Source organism: Gracilinanus agilis, chromosome 2 (genome assembly GCF_016433145.1).
Source record: "Gracilinanus agilis isolate LMUSP501 chromosome 2, AgileGrace, whole genome shotgun sequence".
NCBI classification, from domain to species: Eukaryota; Metazoa; Chordata; class Mammalia; order Didelphimorphia; family Didelphidae; genus Gracilinanus; species Gracilinanus agilis.
In genome coordinates, this window is record NC_058131.1 from 597,959,958 (window position 1) to 597,976,359 (window position 16,402).

The following is a 16,402-nucleotide window of genomic DNA, read 5'->3' on the forward strand; positions in this document are numbered from 1 at the left end:
ATAATACATATATATATATATATATATATATATATATATATATATATATATATAATCCATTTGATCTTGACAATAAACCTATGAGGTAGGTGCTATTACCCCCATTCTTCAGACAAGCAAACTGAGACTGATGTATGTTATGATTAATCCAAAGTCACACAATCAGTAAATGTCTACATTTATACTTAGGTCTGTATGACTCCAAATTAAACATTGTAACCAGTATATTAAGTTGGCTGCTCCATAAACATACAAATTAGTATTAGAGGAAGAGATAGATCTCCTCTCTCAAGTGTCTGTACTCTGGTTCCATCTCTTCCTGCTCCAATAATTAATTATACCCACAACTATTCATTTTTTCCTAGCATCATTAATATACTCTGCTCTTGAGGTTTCTTTAATTAAATCTCCATACATGTTCAGGTATTCTAATCATTAAAAGAAATAAAATAAAAAGGAACTTTTTTTAATCCTTCATCTTGATATTCCTTCCATTAAATATTCTTCCTTCTGCTACCGATCTCCTCAAATGAGTAATGTGTACCTATTGCTTCCTACTTCCTATCCATCTATCACTTCCTTAGTTTCTGAAGTCTAGTTATTTTCCACAAACATTCTACTAAAATTATTCTCTTCAAGGTCAATAGTAATCTGTGCAAAATTCAAAGCATTTATCATTATCCTTGGCTTCCTTGAAACAGGGAAGCTTGTTCTTGAAACTGCCTTATATCCTGACTTACTTGATGTGGAAATTTCCACGAAACTGAATTATCTCTCAGATCACTCCTCCATCTTCATTGATGAATTCTTTGTCTCCTCCCACTCTCAAACTAAAGATATCACATAAGGTTCTGTCTTCAACCCAAAGTTCTCTTTTTACTCCCTTGGGTCACTAAATCCATTTTCATTCACATAGTTATTTATTATGAATATGCTAGCTGTCATAGACTGAGCTGGGGCTTATGTAAGATACAAATAAAAATAAAACATAATCTTTGTTATCAGAGAACTTACATTTTACTAGGAAGACAGTGTAATAAAATGTAAAAGAAAATACTGGACTTAATGTTAAGTAAATCTCTATTCTATTTGCTGCTATATTCCTTTCTGGCTGTGAAACTCTACTGAACATCTCTTAACTTGTTTTCTCATCGATAAAAAATAGACAGGATAATATTTTCCCCAGGTACTTTCACAGGGTTTAGGGTATATCAGATTAGCTGCATATAATGTATATAAAGCCATTTAGTAAACTATGTTGACATTATGCCAACATAAGATATTAGTATCACTTCCATGCCAATAATTCTCAAATATATAGCTAGCCTTTTATTCTTCTTTGTCCCCATCCATCTCTATTCATGTGTCATGTATATACTAAACCTCAACATAACTAAAATGGAATTTATCATTTCTTTTAAAGTGGTTTTGCTTCCTAACTTTCACATATCTGTCACTCATTTTATCTTTCTTTGAGTTACCAATAGTAGAAATATAAAACCATTTTTACTCTTTCTAACATTTATTCAATTGATTCCTCCAACAGACATTTATTATGCAGGTACTAATGTAATCTTCTAGACACTGAGACCAGGAAAAAATTTTGAGGAAAATCCCCGAATACAAGAAACTTATAGTCTACTAAGAGGAAACAACACATACACAGAAATACATAAATTCAGAATTATGGAAAGTAATTTTGTGAGGTGGAAAAATTTTGAACAACTAGAGTGATAAGGAAATATCCTAGTCAGTGGCAGTGCAAAATTAAAGATAAGAATTTTGTGAGCTAGAAGTGAAGAGGAAGATATTCCATGCTAGAATAGCCAATGAAAGGCAGAGTCAGGAGAAGAAATGTCATGAACATGGAACAATACATAGATACCTCAGCATGGGTGGCATATAGAATACATGTGGGGTAGTCTAGAAGGAATTTTGGACTATATTTCGAAGGATTTATAATGCCAAACAGAAGTTTATATTCAATTCTAGATATAACAGGGAACCACTGGAATTTATTGAGCAAGGAATGACATGTTCACACCTGGTCTTGGGAAAATAGCATTGGGAGCTCTTTAGAGGAATAATTTGAATGGGGAGATTCTTAAAACAGGGACATCAATTTGCCAGCTATGGTAATAACGCAGGCAAGAGATGATAAGTTTATGAACTAGGTTCGTGACTACATGAAAGGGGGATATATGTATATATAAGAAATCTTGGAGGGAGAAAGACATACACAGAGACAGAGAAATGGAAAGAAAGAAAAACTAGAAGGACAGAAAATTAGCAGTAAATCCACAGCTCAGGGAAAGATTATACATGTTTATCTACAAAGTAAACTGAGAGGACTAATCAGAAGTAGGAGGAGAGCAAAGAAATATCACTAAAATACAGGAAGAATAAAACATCTTGAATGCAAGGGTGATCAACATCGTTAAGTGCTGCAGAGACAAAGAATTATGATGATTATCACAGAGTCCATCATACTTGATCATGAAAAGGAAATTGGTAATTTTTCAAAGAAGATTTACAATTGAATGATAAATTCAGAAGCTAGATGTCTGTGTGTGAGAGAAAGGAAAAGGCAGTGTGAACATCAACAGAACGTAGCATTTAGGATTATTTGTGGACACTATATGTTTCAATGAAGGATATTTATTTGTTTTGGTTTAGTTTTTTTGTTTTATTTTGTTTTGTTTTTAGGAATGAGGGAAATTTTAATATATTTGTAGATATCAATGAAGGAACCAGTACCTATGACATGTAATATTAGAATGGAAAGGTGATTATTGAGACAATATACCAGAGAAAATGGGAAAGAACAGAATTATAGATGGCCATAGATGGTTTGGCCTTGGGGAGAAGGGCCAGTTCTTCATCAGAGATTAGGGTAATGGAGAAGCAAATGGAGGATGATGCTAAGATTTTTTGTTTTGTTTTGTTTTTTACTGCTTGCTTCTGTTTTTCTGAGTTAAAGCTAAAGGAAGTGAGGGAGCTCATATTTATTTTTCTCTTTTATTTCTTTTTTCATATTCAAACACTTTTATTCACATTTTCAATAAAAACTGTTGGATATGTGTTGCCAGCTTTTTCCAATGCCTGTATATTCTTTATGCATCTTAAATCATTAAGAAAATTTAGTTAGCAAGGTAACAAAAGGATATGAGAAAAACATTTCCCCTACCATCCAGATGTGTATCATGAGCCCTTACAACACAGCAACAACAACAGGAGCATTATAATAGTAATAATAGCTAATATTTATGAAGTACTTCAAGGTTTTTTTTAATTAATTGTTATATTTAAGTTCCCATGCATATGCCTCCCTTCCTTCTTACCCTGGACTAGAGAAGACAACATTTGATAAATATGTATGTGCATACATACATATATATATATATATATATATATATATATATAACTATTTTTCATATGTTCTCACCTTCTTTACATAGATGCAGAGCATCTACCTAGAGAAAGATTATATTTATAACAAGAGCACAATTATTCATGTGTATTTGTATCTTGCACAGCATCTAAGAGAGAGTTGTGCCTGTCATGCTCCAGGAACTCAGTAAGTAATTAGTTTATTGATTTTGTCATTACTATCTTGAAATGGTCTATATTTTAGTTTTCAAATCTGTGAAATGACATCCATGTTTATCACCCAAGGTGAACTTTTTAATGTAGATACAAGATGGTTTTATCATTGCTGGACTGCTTTTCTATATGAGAAGTTGTCACTTTGTGAAAATGATAGTCCATGTCAAAAATAGACTATACTTCGGACAAATTTAATAGGTATATCTGGGACATCCTCATCACATGCATTGGGTGTTATTTACACTAGGAGCATAACATGCCTTAGTGATATTTTATTTAACAAACTTGTTGATTATAGCAACAAATACCTTACATTGAAAAAGCAAAAATAATTTATGTATCTCCACTATTCTGCATCAACCTCTGAGAAGCCCATTCATTGATGAAATCTTTACTTCAAACCTTGGAGCCAGTTTCTCATTTAATTTGTTATATCTGGGTTATATCTCCTTATAAATCTCAGAATTATATGCTCATATGTTTCCCCCTTTCAAACAATTGTTTCCCATGAATTTTTTCCTGGTAGACTGAATATTCTATGTTAGAGGAAAGTTTATTATCAAAAAATTCACAGCAGACTATAAACTGCCTAGTATCACTCATTGAAAACAAGGAGAAGAGCTCATAAAAAGACATTGTCAACCCCATGTAGAAGCAACAAAGATTCATTTGACCTTAGTACCTTAACCTTGTCCTCTAGAAGATGTTCTGAGAAGACAAGGTATTTTTCCCCCTTTCTTTAGTTTTATATGGCCAGTGCCTCATACAAAACGAGGGCTTAATAATTGTTGAACTGTTGTCAGTTGTCAAATGTAGTTCAACTCTATTATTTTACAGATTAAGTGACTGAAGTCCAGGAGAGTGAAGTACTTTCTTATAGTTAACATCTATAATAAATAGAGTGATACAGAACAAAGTGAAGGGATTGGATTTATTCTCTATGACAGTACATCAGCTCAAACTTGCTTGAAACACATAATAACTGCTTGAACCCAGGCTTTACTTCTCTAAGTCTGTTTCCCCATTTCTAAAACTGTTCTAATAATCCCTGTAAAATTCATCTCAAAAAGTTTATGTGAAACTTAGTCAAGATTATATATAAGGGAAAAGGTTGAAATTTGTGTAAACTTTAAGATGCTAAAATCAACCATCATTTTCATGATTATTTTTGAAGCTATTTAGTGGAAATCCTGAATTAATATTTCCTCATTCCCAAACCACCTCTCTTTAATAATGTAGTAGCCAAATTTTGTGACTAAACCTAAATCTAAGTCATGGGCTAGGGCAATGTATTTTGTCTAGTGACTCGGTATCACGACAAAATGAAAATTATGGATTCTCCATGCTATCAGAATTATCTTGATATAAGAGAAATTTGATGAGCTGACCTCATTCTTGATCACCTAACTACAGATAGAATATAATAGCATGTTGAAAGAAAATTCCTATGAAATCTTTCATTCTAAAACTACCTTCCAGAGAACTGGATTCTGAGGCAATAGAGGAAAAAAATGGAAACAGGCATTCCTAAAACTAATACTAGGCTTAACATTAGACAAAACAAATTTCTAAAGAAGATCAGAAGAGACTACATTGTCTTACTCTATTTTAGACATTTAAATCTGGGCCTTCTGTTCACCCTTTGATAGACAAAAAAGATCAAGTGTTCCTTCAATTTCAAGTTCTCCCCAGAAGGTATGTCATCATCTTCCATCATCAGGACATCAGTAGTTTCCATAGCAACTACTGAGTCACATCCATCACATTTTCTGGCAATGCCATTTTAGTCCCTCTGAGGGACAGCATTATAGCTGAAAGAACTCTGAAATGAAGAGTTAGGGAAATATTGCCAGATTGAAATAAATAAATGTAAAATCAGCAGCACTCCAAGTATAATAAGATTTCATAAAGAAAATATTTTTAGGTAATATTGGGTTCAGAATGTTAATGAAGATTTGAAATAAAGAATAGCAAGGCAAAGAAGAATCAAGAGAATTGAAAGGGGAGTGAGAAAATAGAAAGGTAAAACAATATTACAATGTTTTAAAGATATAGAACAGCTTTTTTTTTTACTTTTTCCTTCCATAGCCCTTTTATTCTCTGATAAGCATACGGTTGCCAAAGTTAAAGTAGAATTAAACCAGAACTGTACATGAGGTTTCTGCTAGGAAAAAGCTGTCTCGAGTACTGTTATGAGAGCAGCTGGGAGTGATGCCAAGTGCTTGTGAAATTATTTGGGAAGGTTCTTTTAGATACAGATGGATACTAGGCCTTCAACTCTCAAGGTCCTTTAAAGACCAACTTGGATATTGAGGTGTTCAATTATCTTTGTTACATTTTCTTTTTCCTTCCTTTAATCCTTCCTTTCTTCCTTCTTTTCTTTTTTATTTCCTTTTCTCTGTCCTTCAAATATTATTAAATATCTTCTACACATATATAATTTATTATATATTATGCTAGAAGCTGATTTTTCAATTAAAACAGATGTGTGATTGAAAAAGAATAAAAACAGATTATTTTCCATTTAATTTTATTTTTTTTAATTTTTTTAAACCCTTAACTTCTGTGTATTGACTTATAGGTGGAAGAGTGGTAAGGGTAGACAATGGGGGTCAAGTGACTTGCCCAGGGTCACACAGCTGGGAAGTGTCTGAGGCCGGATTTGAACCTAGGACCTCCCATCTCTAGGCCTGGCTCTCAATCCACTGAGCTACCCAGCTGCCCCATTTTCCATTTTATTTTGCAAAAATCAGAAACAGAATTGTCTCCGGTAGATACAATCTATGCTTTTTCACCTTTCTTATATGTCTAATTCCAATTTAATATTTAATTTTTTCTTCATTTGATGAAAATGGTAATAAAACAAAGTGGTTTTCTCTATAATTTTCACAAAAAGAGATCTTCATCTCTTGATAATATATTTTGTTATATTGGTTAGTTACACATTATTCATGACTTAATTAACCTTTGCTTTGCTTTTTAAGTGACATTCCTATCCACTCTGTCACCTATCTGTTTAATTCTTGATGGGAACATAAAGGAATGCACGGATACTAGCTAAAATATGAAGTTTGTCTATGAGAGCTACAGTGGATAGAATGCTTAGTTTTAAGTTAGGAAGACCTGATTTCAAAACCAACTTCAAATATTTACCAGCCATGTGAAACTATCCAAGAAAACCCCTATTTTCCTTTGGTTACTTGGTTATAAAATTAGGATAATAATACCTACTCTTGCAGGGTTGTCATGTCTCTTAAATGAGATAATATTTATAAAGTGCTTAACACAGTGTCTGGTGCATTGTAGGTAATTAATAAAAATGTGTTTCCTTCCTTCTTGGAGCAGTTAGAAAACTAACTGCAAAACACTTAACCTCTCTGAGACTCGATTTCCTCATTTATGAAATGATGGTTTGGATTAGGTAATGTCTAAAGTCCTTTCCAATTCTGAAGCTGAATATGATCAACTGGATGCATTCATTATTTCATTGATATGATTATTACTTCATCTAATGTTACACATTAACTCATCCATACCTTCACAGAATTACAGAATTTTATAAATGGAAAGCCACCAGAGACCATCTATTCCAACACATAACTGAAAGAGAAATCTCCCTATGAATTACTCCACAACTGGTCAACATGTTTTTGACTGAAGACCTCTATTAGGGGAAGTCCTTCCTTCCAAGGTAATCTATTTCTCTGTTAGATAGCTCTAATTTGGAGACTTTTTTTTTACCTCAAACCTGTGTCTACATTTTGGAAAACTTCCATCCATTGCTCCTGATGTGCTTTTTCAGAGAAAAAGTCTATTACCTTTTCTACACAGCATGCCATAAGAAATTTTAAGACTCTTAATATGACACTCCTAAGCCTCCCATCATCTTGGCCAGAGTCACTCCAATTGATTGTCATATGACATCAATTTGAGGCCCTCCACTTTCCTGTTTGTGAGTCTTTTAAAATGTCCAGATTATTAATGCATTTTATAAAAGTGTCACCCAGAACTGAAATGATATTATATAGAGAATCTTACCTAAGTATATTTTGCACTGTCATCTGTGCAAAATCCAAAGAGATTGATGTGGATTGCATTCTGGACATTAAATGGAGCTTAGATATGTTATGACCAGGGCAGAGTGCAATGAAACTGTTATTTCCTTTGCTTTGCATTTATATCCATTCTTATACTATCTAAATTTACATTAACAATTGTGATTGTCAGATCACAACGCAAGCTCAATGTCTTATCTTGTGCAATTCTTATTCATGTAGAATTACTAATTTACCATAGAGGACCTATCCTACATAATGGGAGCCTTTGTATTGTTCCTGTAATATTTACTGAATCAAAGTCCATTATTTAAGCTGCTTATCTATTATCTCCTATTCATGCTATACATTTAGTTACCTCTCATTCTAAGCAAACACACATTTCATGCTAATTCATAATATCACAAATAGGTTATATTCAGATATTCTACAGCCCATTCATGTCCACCACACATTTTCTAATTATCCTTTAGGTCTACAGAATTTCTTCTGAGAATGTGAATTTACATGACATTAATAACCACATAAGATCAATGTTAATAAAAGTGGTCATCTGGATTATTTAAAGCTCCATTTAATGTCCAAAATGCAATCCACATGGATCTCTTTGGATTTTATACAGATGACAGTGGAAAACACTTTGTGTAAGATTCTCTACTTTATGTCTCACTTGGCACTGATACTTGGTGGAGCATTAAACAAAATTATTTCCACATTCTCTTCTGTTATGGAATCTTGTAGAATTTTGATAAATGTGAGAAAGACACCTTATTTGAGAAGAGGCCATATTTAGACAAAAGGAAAGGTGCTAAATCTGTTGTGAATCAGGTATATTTCTCTCCAAAAAAAATGATGATACCCAATCACCACAATCATAGGATTGAAACATTCCAGAAATTACCTAAATTGGCAATAATTTGCTCTTCTTTCAAAGAGAAGAGACTTAGCAGCCAAGGACAACACTTGCAAATATCACAGAGGGTGACTGATGACAGTTGATTATGAATAGTATCACCTCAGAAAACAATCAAAATCAGTCTACAAAAAATAAGAGAGGTTCATCTAATCCAGGTCTTACTGAACCAGTTTTCTAAGAATAGTTCAAGCATAGAAACCCATCACTTACAATTTCCACTGTTTTGTCTCATTCTCACCATATAAGTAATAAATTTGTTGATGGTTTGTATATGATTTCATAAATGCATAATAATCAAGATAATATCATTTATGAATATCAGTTTTTATCATTATCATCATTATTATTATCCCCTTGAAGCCCATACCATCATAAGTGTCATGAAGTAAAGCTAGAGGGAGGTGTTAAAGAGACTTTTTTAATACTAAAACTGATGTCATAGATTTGGAGGGAAGATTGGCAGGAAACATGAAATGCTCTCCAGCAAAGTAATGTTGATACCCATAATTCAGATAGCATTGTGGTCAGAGTAATGAAAATGATTTCATAAATCTAAAAATAAATAGAGTAGCAAAGTGTTGCAAAATAGCACTATTTAGCATCATCCCAATGATCAACCAACCAATAAATATTTATTAAGCAACCACTGTAAGTCAGATACTTTGATAAATACTAATCAGCTTAATCCAGAAAATCAAGTAGTTTTTTTTTTCTTGAATCTAAAATACACATGAACAAATCAGAAATAGCAATACATAATGTAGGAAAAATGTTTCAGTATTGAAGGGGTTGACCACTAAAGCAAGCAAATCATAAGAACACACATATGGACTAAAGATATGAATGCTTTTGTTATGTGTCAATAATATATAAAGATAAAATTGGAAACAGACACTACTAGTTATACTCAAACACATCATACTAATGTTTATCTACAGTATTCTCAACTTAGAAAATAAGGAGTTAAAGACTGGTATAGGACAATTATAAAAGATAACTTGTTTATAAAATTAAATTCAATTTAAACAAAAATTGAAGTTTCTTTTTTAAATGTATTTATTTATTACATTAAATACCCCATTGACTGTTTTCCCTCTCCCCACCACCACCACCATTTGATATGACATCATTTGATTAAAAATGTATATGTTTTTACAAAACTTTTTCTTACTTATTTCTATTTATAAGTCCTTTCTCTGGAGGTAGACATACAACAGTCATTTTTCAAACTATTCCTTTGCTTTACATTTTCTTTGTTCTGTTCATTTCACTATTCATGATTTCATGTAGACCTTTCCATATTTTTCTAAAATGAAGCCATTGATCATTTCTTATAATGCAATAGAATTCTATCATAATCATATGCCTCAAGTTGTTTAGAGATATTTTATTTCTGTCATTAATATTCCTGAATTCCTTCTAAAAGCTATTAAGCATGTACTTTTTATTTTGAGCCCAAATCATCTACCTCTATCCAGCACTTGCTCCTTTGAGAAATCCAGCAATTTAATATAAATTATACAAGTGAAATAACAGAAAACATTTCCATACTAGCAATTATGCAAAAGAAAATTGACTCAAAAATGTATGCTACCTATTTCTCAGGTCAGTTGTTTTTTTTTATTAAAGTATTTATTTTTTCCTATATTTTATTCTATTTATTTTGTTTGATTATTGATGTATCTTGGAGTCAGTTTCCATTTTCCCAATTCTAAATTTTAAGAAATTATTTTCTTCAGTGAGCTTTTTTTTAAACCTCATTTCCATTTGGCCAATTCTATTTATTAAAAGAGTTTTTTTCTTTAGTGAACTTTTTTACTTCTTTTTCCATTTATCCCATTCTGCTTCTTAAAGAGTTCTATTTGCTATATTTTTATGTTTCTTTTACAGTTTAGTAAATTCTATTTTTTAAGGTTTTATTTTCTGCATTAGTTTTGCTTCTTTTACTGAGTGGTTTATTATTTTTTCTTTTTATTCAATATTTTCTTTTTCCTAATTACATGTAAAAACAATTTTTAACATTCATTTTTTTTTCAGTTTTTGAGTTCCAAATTCTCTTCTTCCCTTTCTCTCATTCTACCTCCTTGAGAAGGCCAGCAATTTGATTTTGATTATCTATTGGAGTTATAGAAAACATATTTTCATATTTTTCTGGTTGTGAAAGATAACACAAATCCCAAAGTAAAATAAAACAAGAAAATAAAGTAAAAAAAATGCTTACATCTACATTCATATTCCATCAGTTTTTCTTTGTGGGTAGATAACATTTTTCATCAAATGTCATTCAGAATTGTTTTAGATCACCATATTTCTAGGAGTAGCTAAATAATTCACAATTTATAAACTTATAATATTGCTGTTACTATATGAAATATTCTCCACTTTCTGCTCATTTCACTTTGCATCACTTCATATGTCTTTCTAGGATTTTTTGTGATCATCTTGCTTATCATTACTTATGGTGCAATATTATTCCATTTTAAACATATTAAAACAATTTATTTGAACATTTCTCAGTTAAGAAACAACCCTTCAGTTTCCACTTGTTTTCTACCACAAAAGGACTGCTATAAATATTTTTGTAGAAGTACATATTTTCTCCCATTTATGATCTCTTTGGGGATATAGAACAAGTAGTGGTATTTCTGGGTCAAATTTTATGTACTGTTTGACAAACTTTTGTTCATGGTTCTTAATTGTTCTGCAGACTGGCTGAATCAGTTCACAGCTCCACTAACAGCGTTTTAATGTCCCAATTTTTCTACATCCTCTTCCTTTATCATGTCACTTTTTTTCCTTTTTGTCATATCAATTAGTCTGAAATGGCAACACAGAATTGTTTTAATTCACATTTCTCTAATTAATAGTGATTTGGAGCACTGTTTCATATAACTAAAGATAGTTTTAATTTCTTCCTCTGATAATTGCCTGCTAATATCTTTTCACCTCTTGTCAATCAAAGAATGATTTGAGTTCTTATAAATTTGAGTCAATTCTTTATATATTTGAGAAATGAAGTGTTTGTCACATACTTAATATAAAAATTTTGCTACTTTGTTATTTTCTTTCTAATCTTGGTTATAGTGGTTTTGTTTGGCAATTAAAAAAAATTTAATGTAATAAAACTTACCAAGTTTACATCTCTATGTTCTGTTTCTTCTTTGCATAGATGTAACAGATAAACTATTCTATGCTTTTCCAATTTGCTTATGGCTTTACCCTACCCTTTATTACTAAGTCATGTATCCATTTTGATTTATCTTTGGTATATAGTAGGAGGTATCGGCCTGTGTATAGTTTCTGCCATACTGTTTTCTAATTTTCTAGCAGTTGTGTTTTGTTTTTTTTTCCAAATTGTGAGTTCTTCCAAAAGTTTGGATCTTTGGGTTTGTCAAACAAAACAATTTTTGTCAAAATTGTCAAACAAAAAATAGAGTGCAATTGTCATTTACCTTTGCATATTGAATCTATTCCACAAATCTATTCCACAAATCTACTACTCTATTTCTTAATGAGTAACAGAATGTTTTGATGATTGTTGCTTTATAATACAGTTTGAGATCTAGTATAACTAAGGCACATTCCTTCATATTTTTTCATTTTTCTCATGATATTTTTGGCCTTTTGTTCTTCAAGATTAATTTTAGTATAATTTTTAAATATCTTTATGATGTAATTTTTAATAGTTTGATTGGCATGGCATCAAATAGGTAAAATAAATGAGATAGAATTGTCATTTTTATTTTATTGATTTAGTCTATTCAAAAGCAATTCCCTGCCCCAGGCCCAATTGTTTAGATCAAGCTTTATCTGTGTGAAAAAGTATTTTATAATTATGATTATATACTTCCTGGGTTTCTCTTCGCATGTGGATTCCCATGTATTTTATATTGACTACACTTACTTTAAATGGAATTTATTTTCTATCTCTTGTTGCAATTTACTGGTAGTAGAGAAAAATTATGATAATTTATGTTGGTTTCTTTAACATCTTGAAATTGTGTTAAAATGATTAATTGCTTCCATAAGTTTTTTGGTTCATTTTCTAATATTCTCTAAGCATATCATAATATTATCTGTGAAGAGTGATAACTTTGTTTCCATATTACCTACTCTAATCCCTTCAATTTCTTCTCTTATTTTTATAGCTAGCATTTCTAGTATAATTTTGAATAGTAGTGGTGATAATGGGCAGCCTCCTTTACCTTTAATTTTATTGGGAAGGTTCTAGTTTATTCCCTCTATCCTCCATTGCAGATAATGTTTGCTAATAGTTAAGATAGATGTTATTTATTATTTTGAAGCATGTTCCACTTATTCAAATGTTCTCTAGTGTTTTTTTTAATTAATTATAATATTTTTCCATGTTACATGATTTATGTTCTTTCTCTTCACTCTTCACTCTCCCCTCCTGGAGCTAACTAACAATCAATTCCACTGGGTTATAAATGTATCATGGTTCAAAAACCTATTTCCATATTATTAATATTTGCATTAGAGTGATCATTTAAAGCCAAAATCCCCAATCATATATCCGTCAAACCATTTGATCAATCATATGCTTTTCTTCTGCATTTCTACTCCCACAATTATTTCTCTGGATGTGGATAGCATTCTTTCTCATAAGTCCCTTGGGATTGTCCTTAATCATTTAATTGCTGCTAGTAGAAAAGTCTCTTATGTTTGATTTGCCATAATGTTTCAGTTTCTGTGTACAATGTTTATTGGTTCTGCTCCTTTCACTCTGCATGCATTGCTGAAGGTCTTTTCAGTTCATGCGGAAATCCTTCAGTGCATCATTCCTTTCAGCACAATAGTATTCCATCATCATATGATAACACAATTTGTTCAGCCATTCCTCAATCAAGGGACAACTCCTTTTTTCCAATTTTTTGGTACTATAAAAAGCCAGGCTATAATTTTTTTTCTGCAAGTATTTTTCCTTATTATCTGTTTGGGGAAAAACTCAGCAGTGGTATTGCTGGATCAAAGGGTATAATTGGTGACAATTCCAAATTGCCTTCCAGAATGACTGGATCAATTCACAACTCCACCATTATTGCATTAGCCTCCCAATTTTGCCAAATCTTCTCCAACATTTACCATTTTCCTTTACTTTCATATTGGCCAATCTGTTAGTTGTAAAGTGGTACTTCAGAGTTGATTTTATTTGCATTTCTCTAAGCAGGAGGGATTAAGTACACTTTTTCATGTGATTATTGACAATTTTGATTTTTTTCATCTGAAAACTACCTATTTATTTCCCTTAACCATTTGCCAATTAGGGAATGGCTTGATTTATTTTTTAAATTTGACTTAGTTCCTTATACATTTTGGAAATTAAACCTTTGTCAGAGAGTTTTATTATAATTTTTCCCCGAGTTTGTTTCTTTCCTTCTAATTTTGGTTGAATTGTTTTTGCGATTTTTTTTGTTCCTTTGATTCTGCTTTATTATTTCTTGATTTCTAATGAAATAATTAATTTCTATAAAGCCAGTTTGGGTCTTTAAGGCCTGATTTTCGTCTGTCCATTTTTGGTTCTCCTTAATCAATTGGACTACTTCTTCCTGCATTATTTTCATTTCTTCTTGCATCACTTTCATTTCTTGTTGTATCACTTTCATTTTTCTTTCTCACATTTCCTTTGTGCCTCTTAATTTGTTTTTTAATTCTTTTTTGAGTTCTTCCCAAATCTGTGTCCAATCCATATTTTTCTTTTGGACTTTGAGTGTGTTTCCTTGATTTTTACTGTCCCCTTCTGTGTCTGTACCTTGCTCTTTCTCTCCATAAAATTTCTTTAGAGTTAGTTGCTTTTCTTGTTGTTTGCTTATTTTTTCCTATCTAATTATAGATAGTCTTGGGGGATGATGTGATGATCTGAGACCTAAGAGCTCTCAGAGCCTCTTCCCCCTGCTGATTCAGTTGACCCTTGAGATGTTGATAACTTAAAGACCTGTTTCAGTCTTAGGTGTAAGCTTTTGATCTCACTCTAATCTTGATGAAGTCAGGGGCTGGTCATACCCTCAAACTTAGTCTCAAGTTTTGGTTTCACTGTGTACTTCATCCAATCAGGCACACCCTTGATGATCCTGTCTTGAAGGTCCACCCTGAGCTTTAGGTAAAAAGATCAAGATTCTAAGAAGGTGGCAGCTTCCCCTCCCCAAGGTTTTGGCCTCAGAGCACATTGAGCTCTGCAGATCAACTCCAGCCTGCCTTAATCTTATCAATATGGCATATAAGGATTCTTTAGAGAACAGGGAAGCACCAATACCTCTCCCCTGTAGACTACAGTGAAAGTAGCTGAAATCACATCTTTAGCTTTTACTACCAGCTGGGGAAGATCTGGCCCCAGGACCCTCTAAGCTAGTAAGTCAACCAAGCAGAGAAGAAGCCTTTCTAGGATAGAAGAGCCCAAACCCAAAGATCCAGTAAATATTCAAAGGAGCAAAATTATTGCCAATTACAGGGGGGGGAAAGAAGGAAAAAAATATGAGTAAACAACATAAAAAGAAAAAAGAAATTATAATCAATAGCATCTACCCAGAAAAATGATCAAAGAGCAAATGGATGAGAGGAGGACCAAGCAACACAAGCAAAAAATTCCAGAGAAATGAACACAGGTTTTGGAAGAACTCAAAATTCAATTAACTCAAGAACTCAAAATTCAATAAACTCAAGAACTCAAAAAAAAAAAATCAAGAGAGGCTGAAGACAATTGGGAAAAAGAAAATATATGAACTTAAACAAGAAAATAATGTCTTGAAATCCAAAATTGACCAGCTGGAAAATGAGGCAAAAAAAGTGAAAGATGACCTCCAAAGAAAATCATACCAGAAGGGGAAGGATGACCAAAATATAGGGATGAAATTCAATCTTTAAAAATTAGAATCCAATAACTAGAAGAAAATGACTTCTCAAGGCAATAAGATCTATAAAACAAAATTTTAAAAAATGAAAATATTGAGGAAAATATGAAACACCTCAATGACAAAGCCTTAGATCTGGAAAACAGATCCAGGAGAGACAATGTGAGAATTATTGGACTGCCAGGATATCATGACAAAAGGAAAAGCCTAGACATCATCCTATAGAAAATTATCCAAGAAAATTGCCCTAACATTTATGAACAAAAGGGAACAGTGGAGATTGAAGGCATCCACAGATCACTTCCTACATTTAATCCACAACTTAAAATGTCCAGGAATGTTACAGCTAAATTCAAGTACTACCAGACCAAGAAAAAAATATTACAAGCTGCTAAGAAGAAATAATTCATATACTGTAGAACCACAGTAACCTAACCACAGTTAGGATAACACAGGATCTGGCTGCATCTACACTGAAGGACCAGAAGTTATGATATTCCAGAAAGCAAGGGAACTAGGCCTACAACCAAGGATCAACTACCTAGCTACCTAGCAAAATTGACTATATTGTTACAGGGGAGAGTATGGTCATTTAATAAAATAGATGACTTCTTTCATAAAGAAAAAACCAGACTTAAATAGAAAATTTGATGTCTAAACACAGAACTCAAGAGATTCACTAAAAGGTAATTAAGATAGGGGAAAAAAACAAAAAAATTCAAAAAAAATTTAAGGGACCCAATAAGTTCAAATGATCTGTATTCCTATAAGAAAATATGATATTGGTAACTTAAAAATTATTATTATCATCAGGATATCTAGAAGAATTATATTTAGAGGGAACAGTGACAAACTGTATAGGATGAAATGTCAAGATATTTACAAGTATGTATAAATATATATAAAACTGGAGGTAAAAAGGACAATATTAAGAGAAATGGGAAAAGACCCAAAAGGGA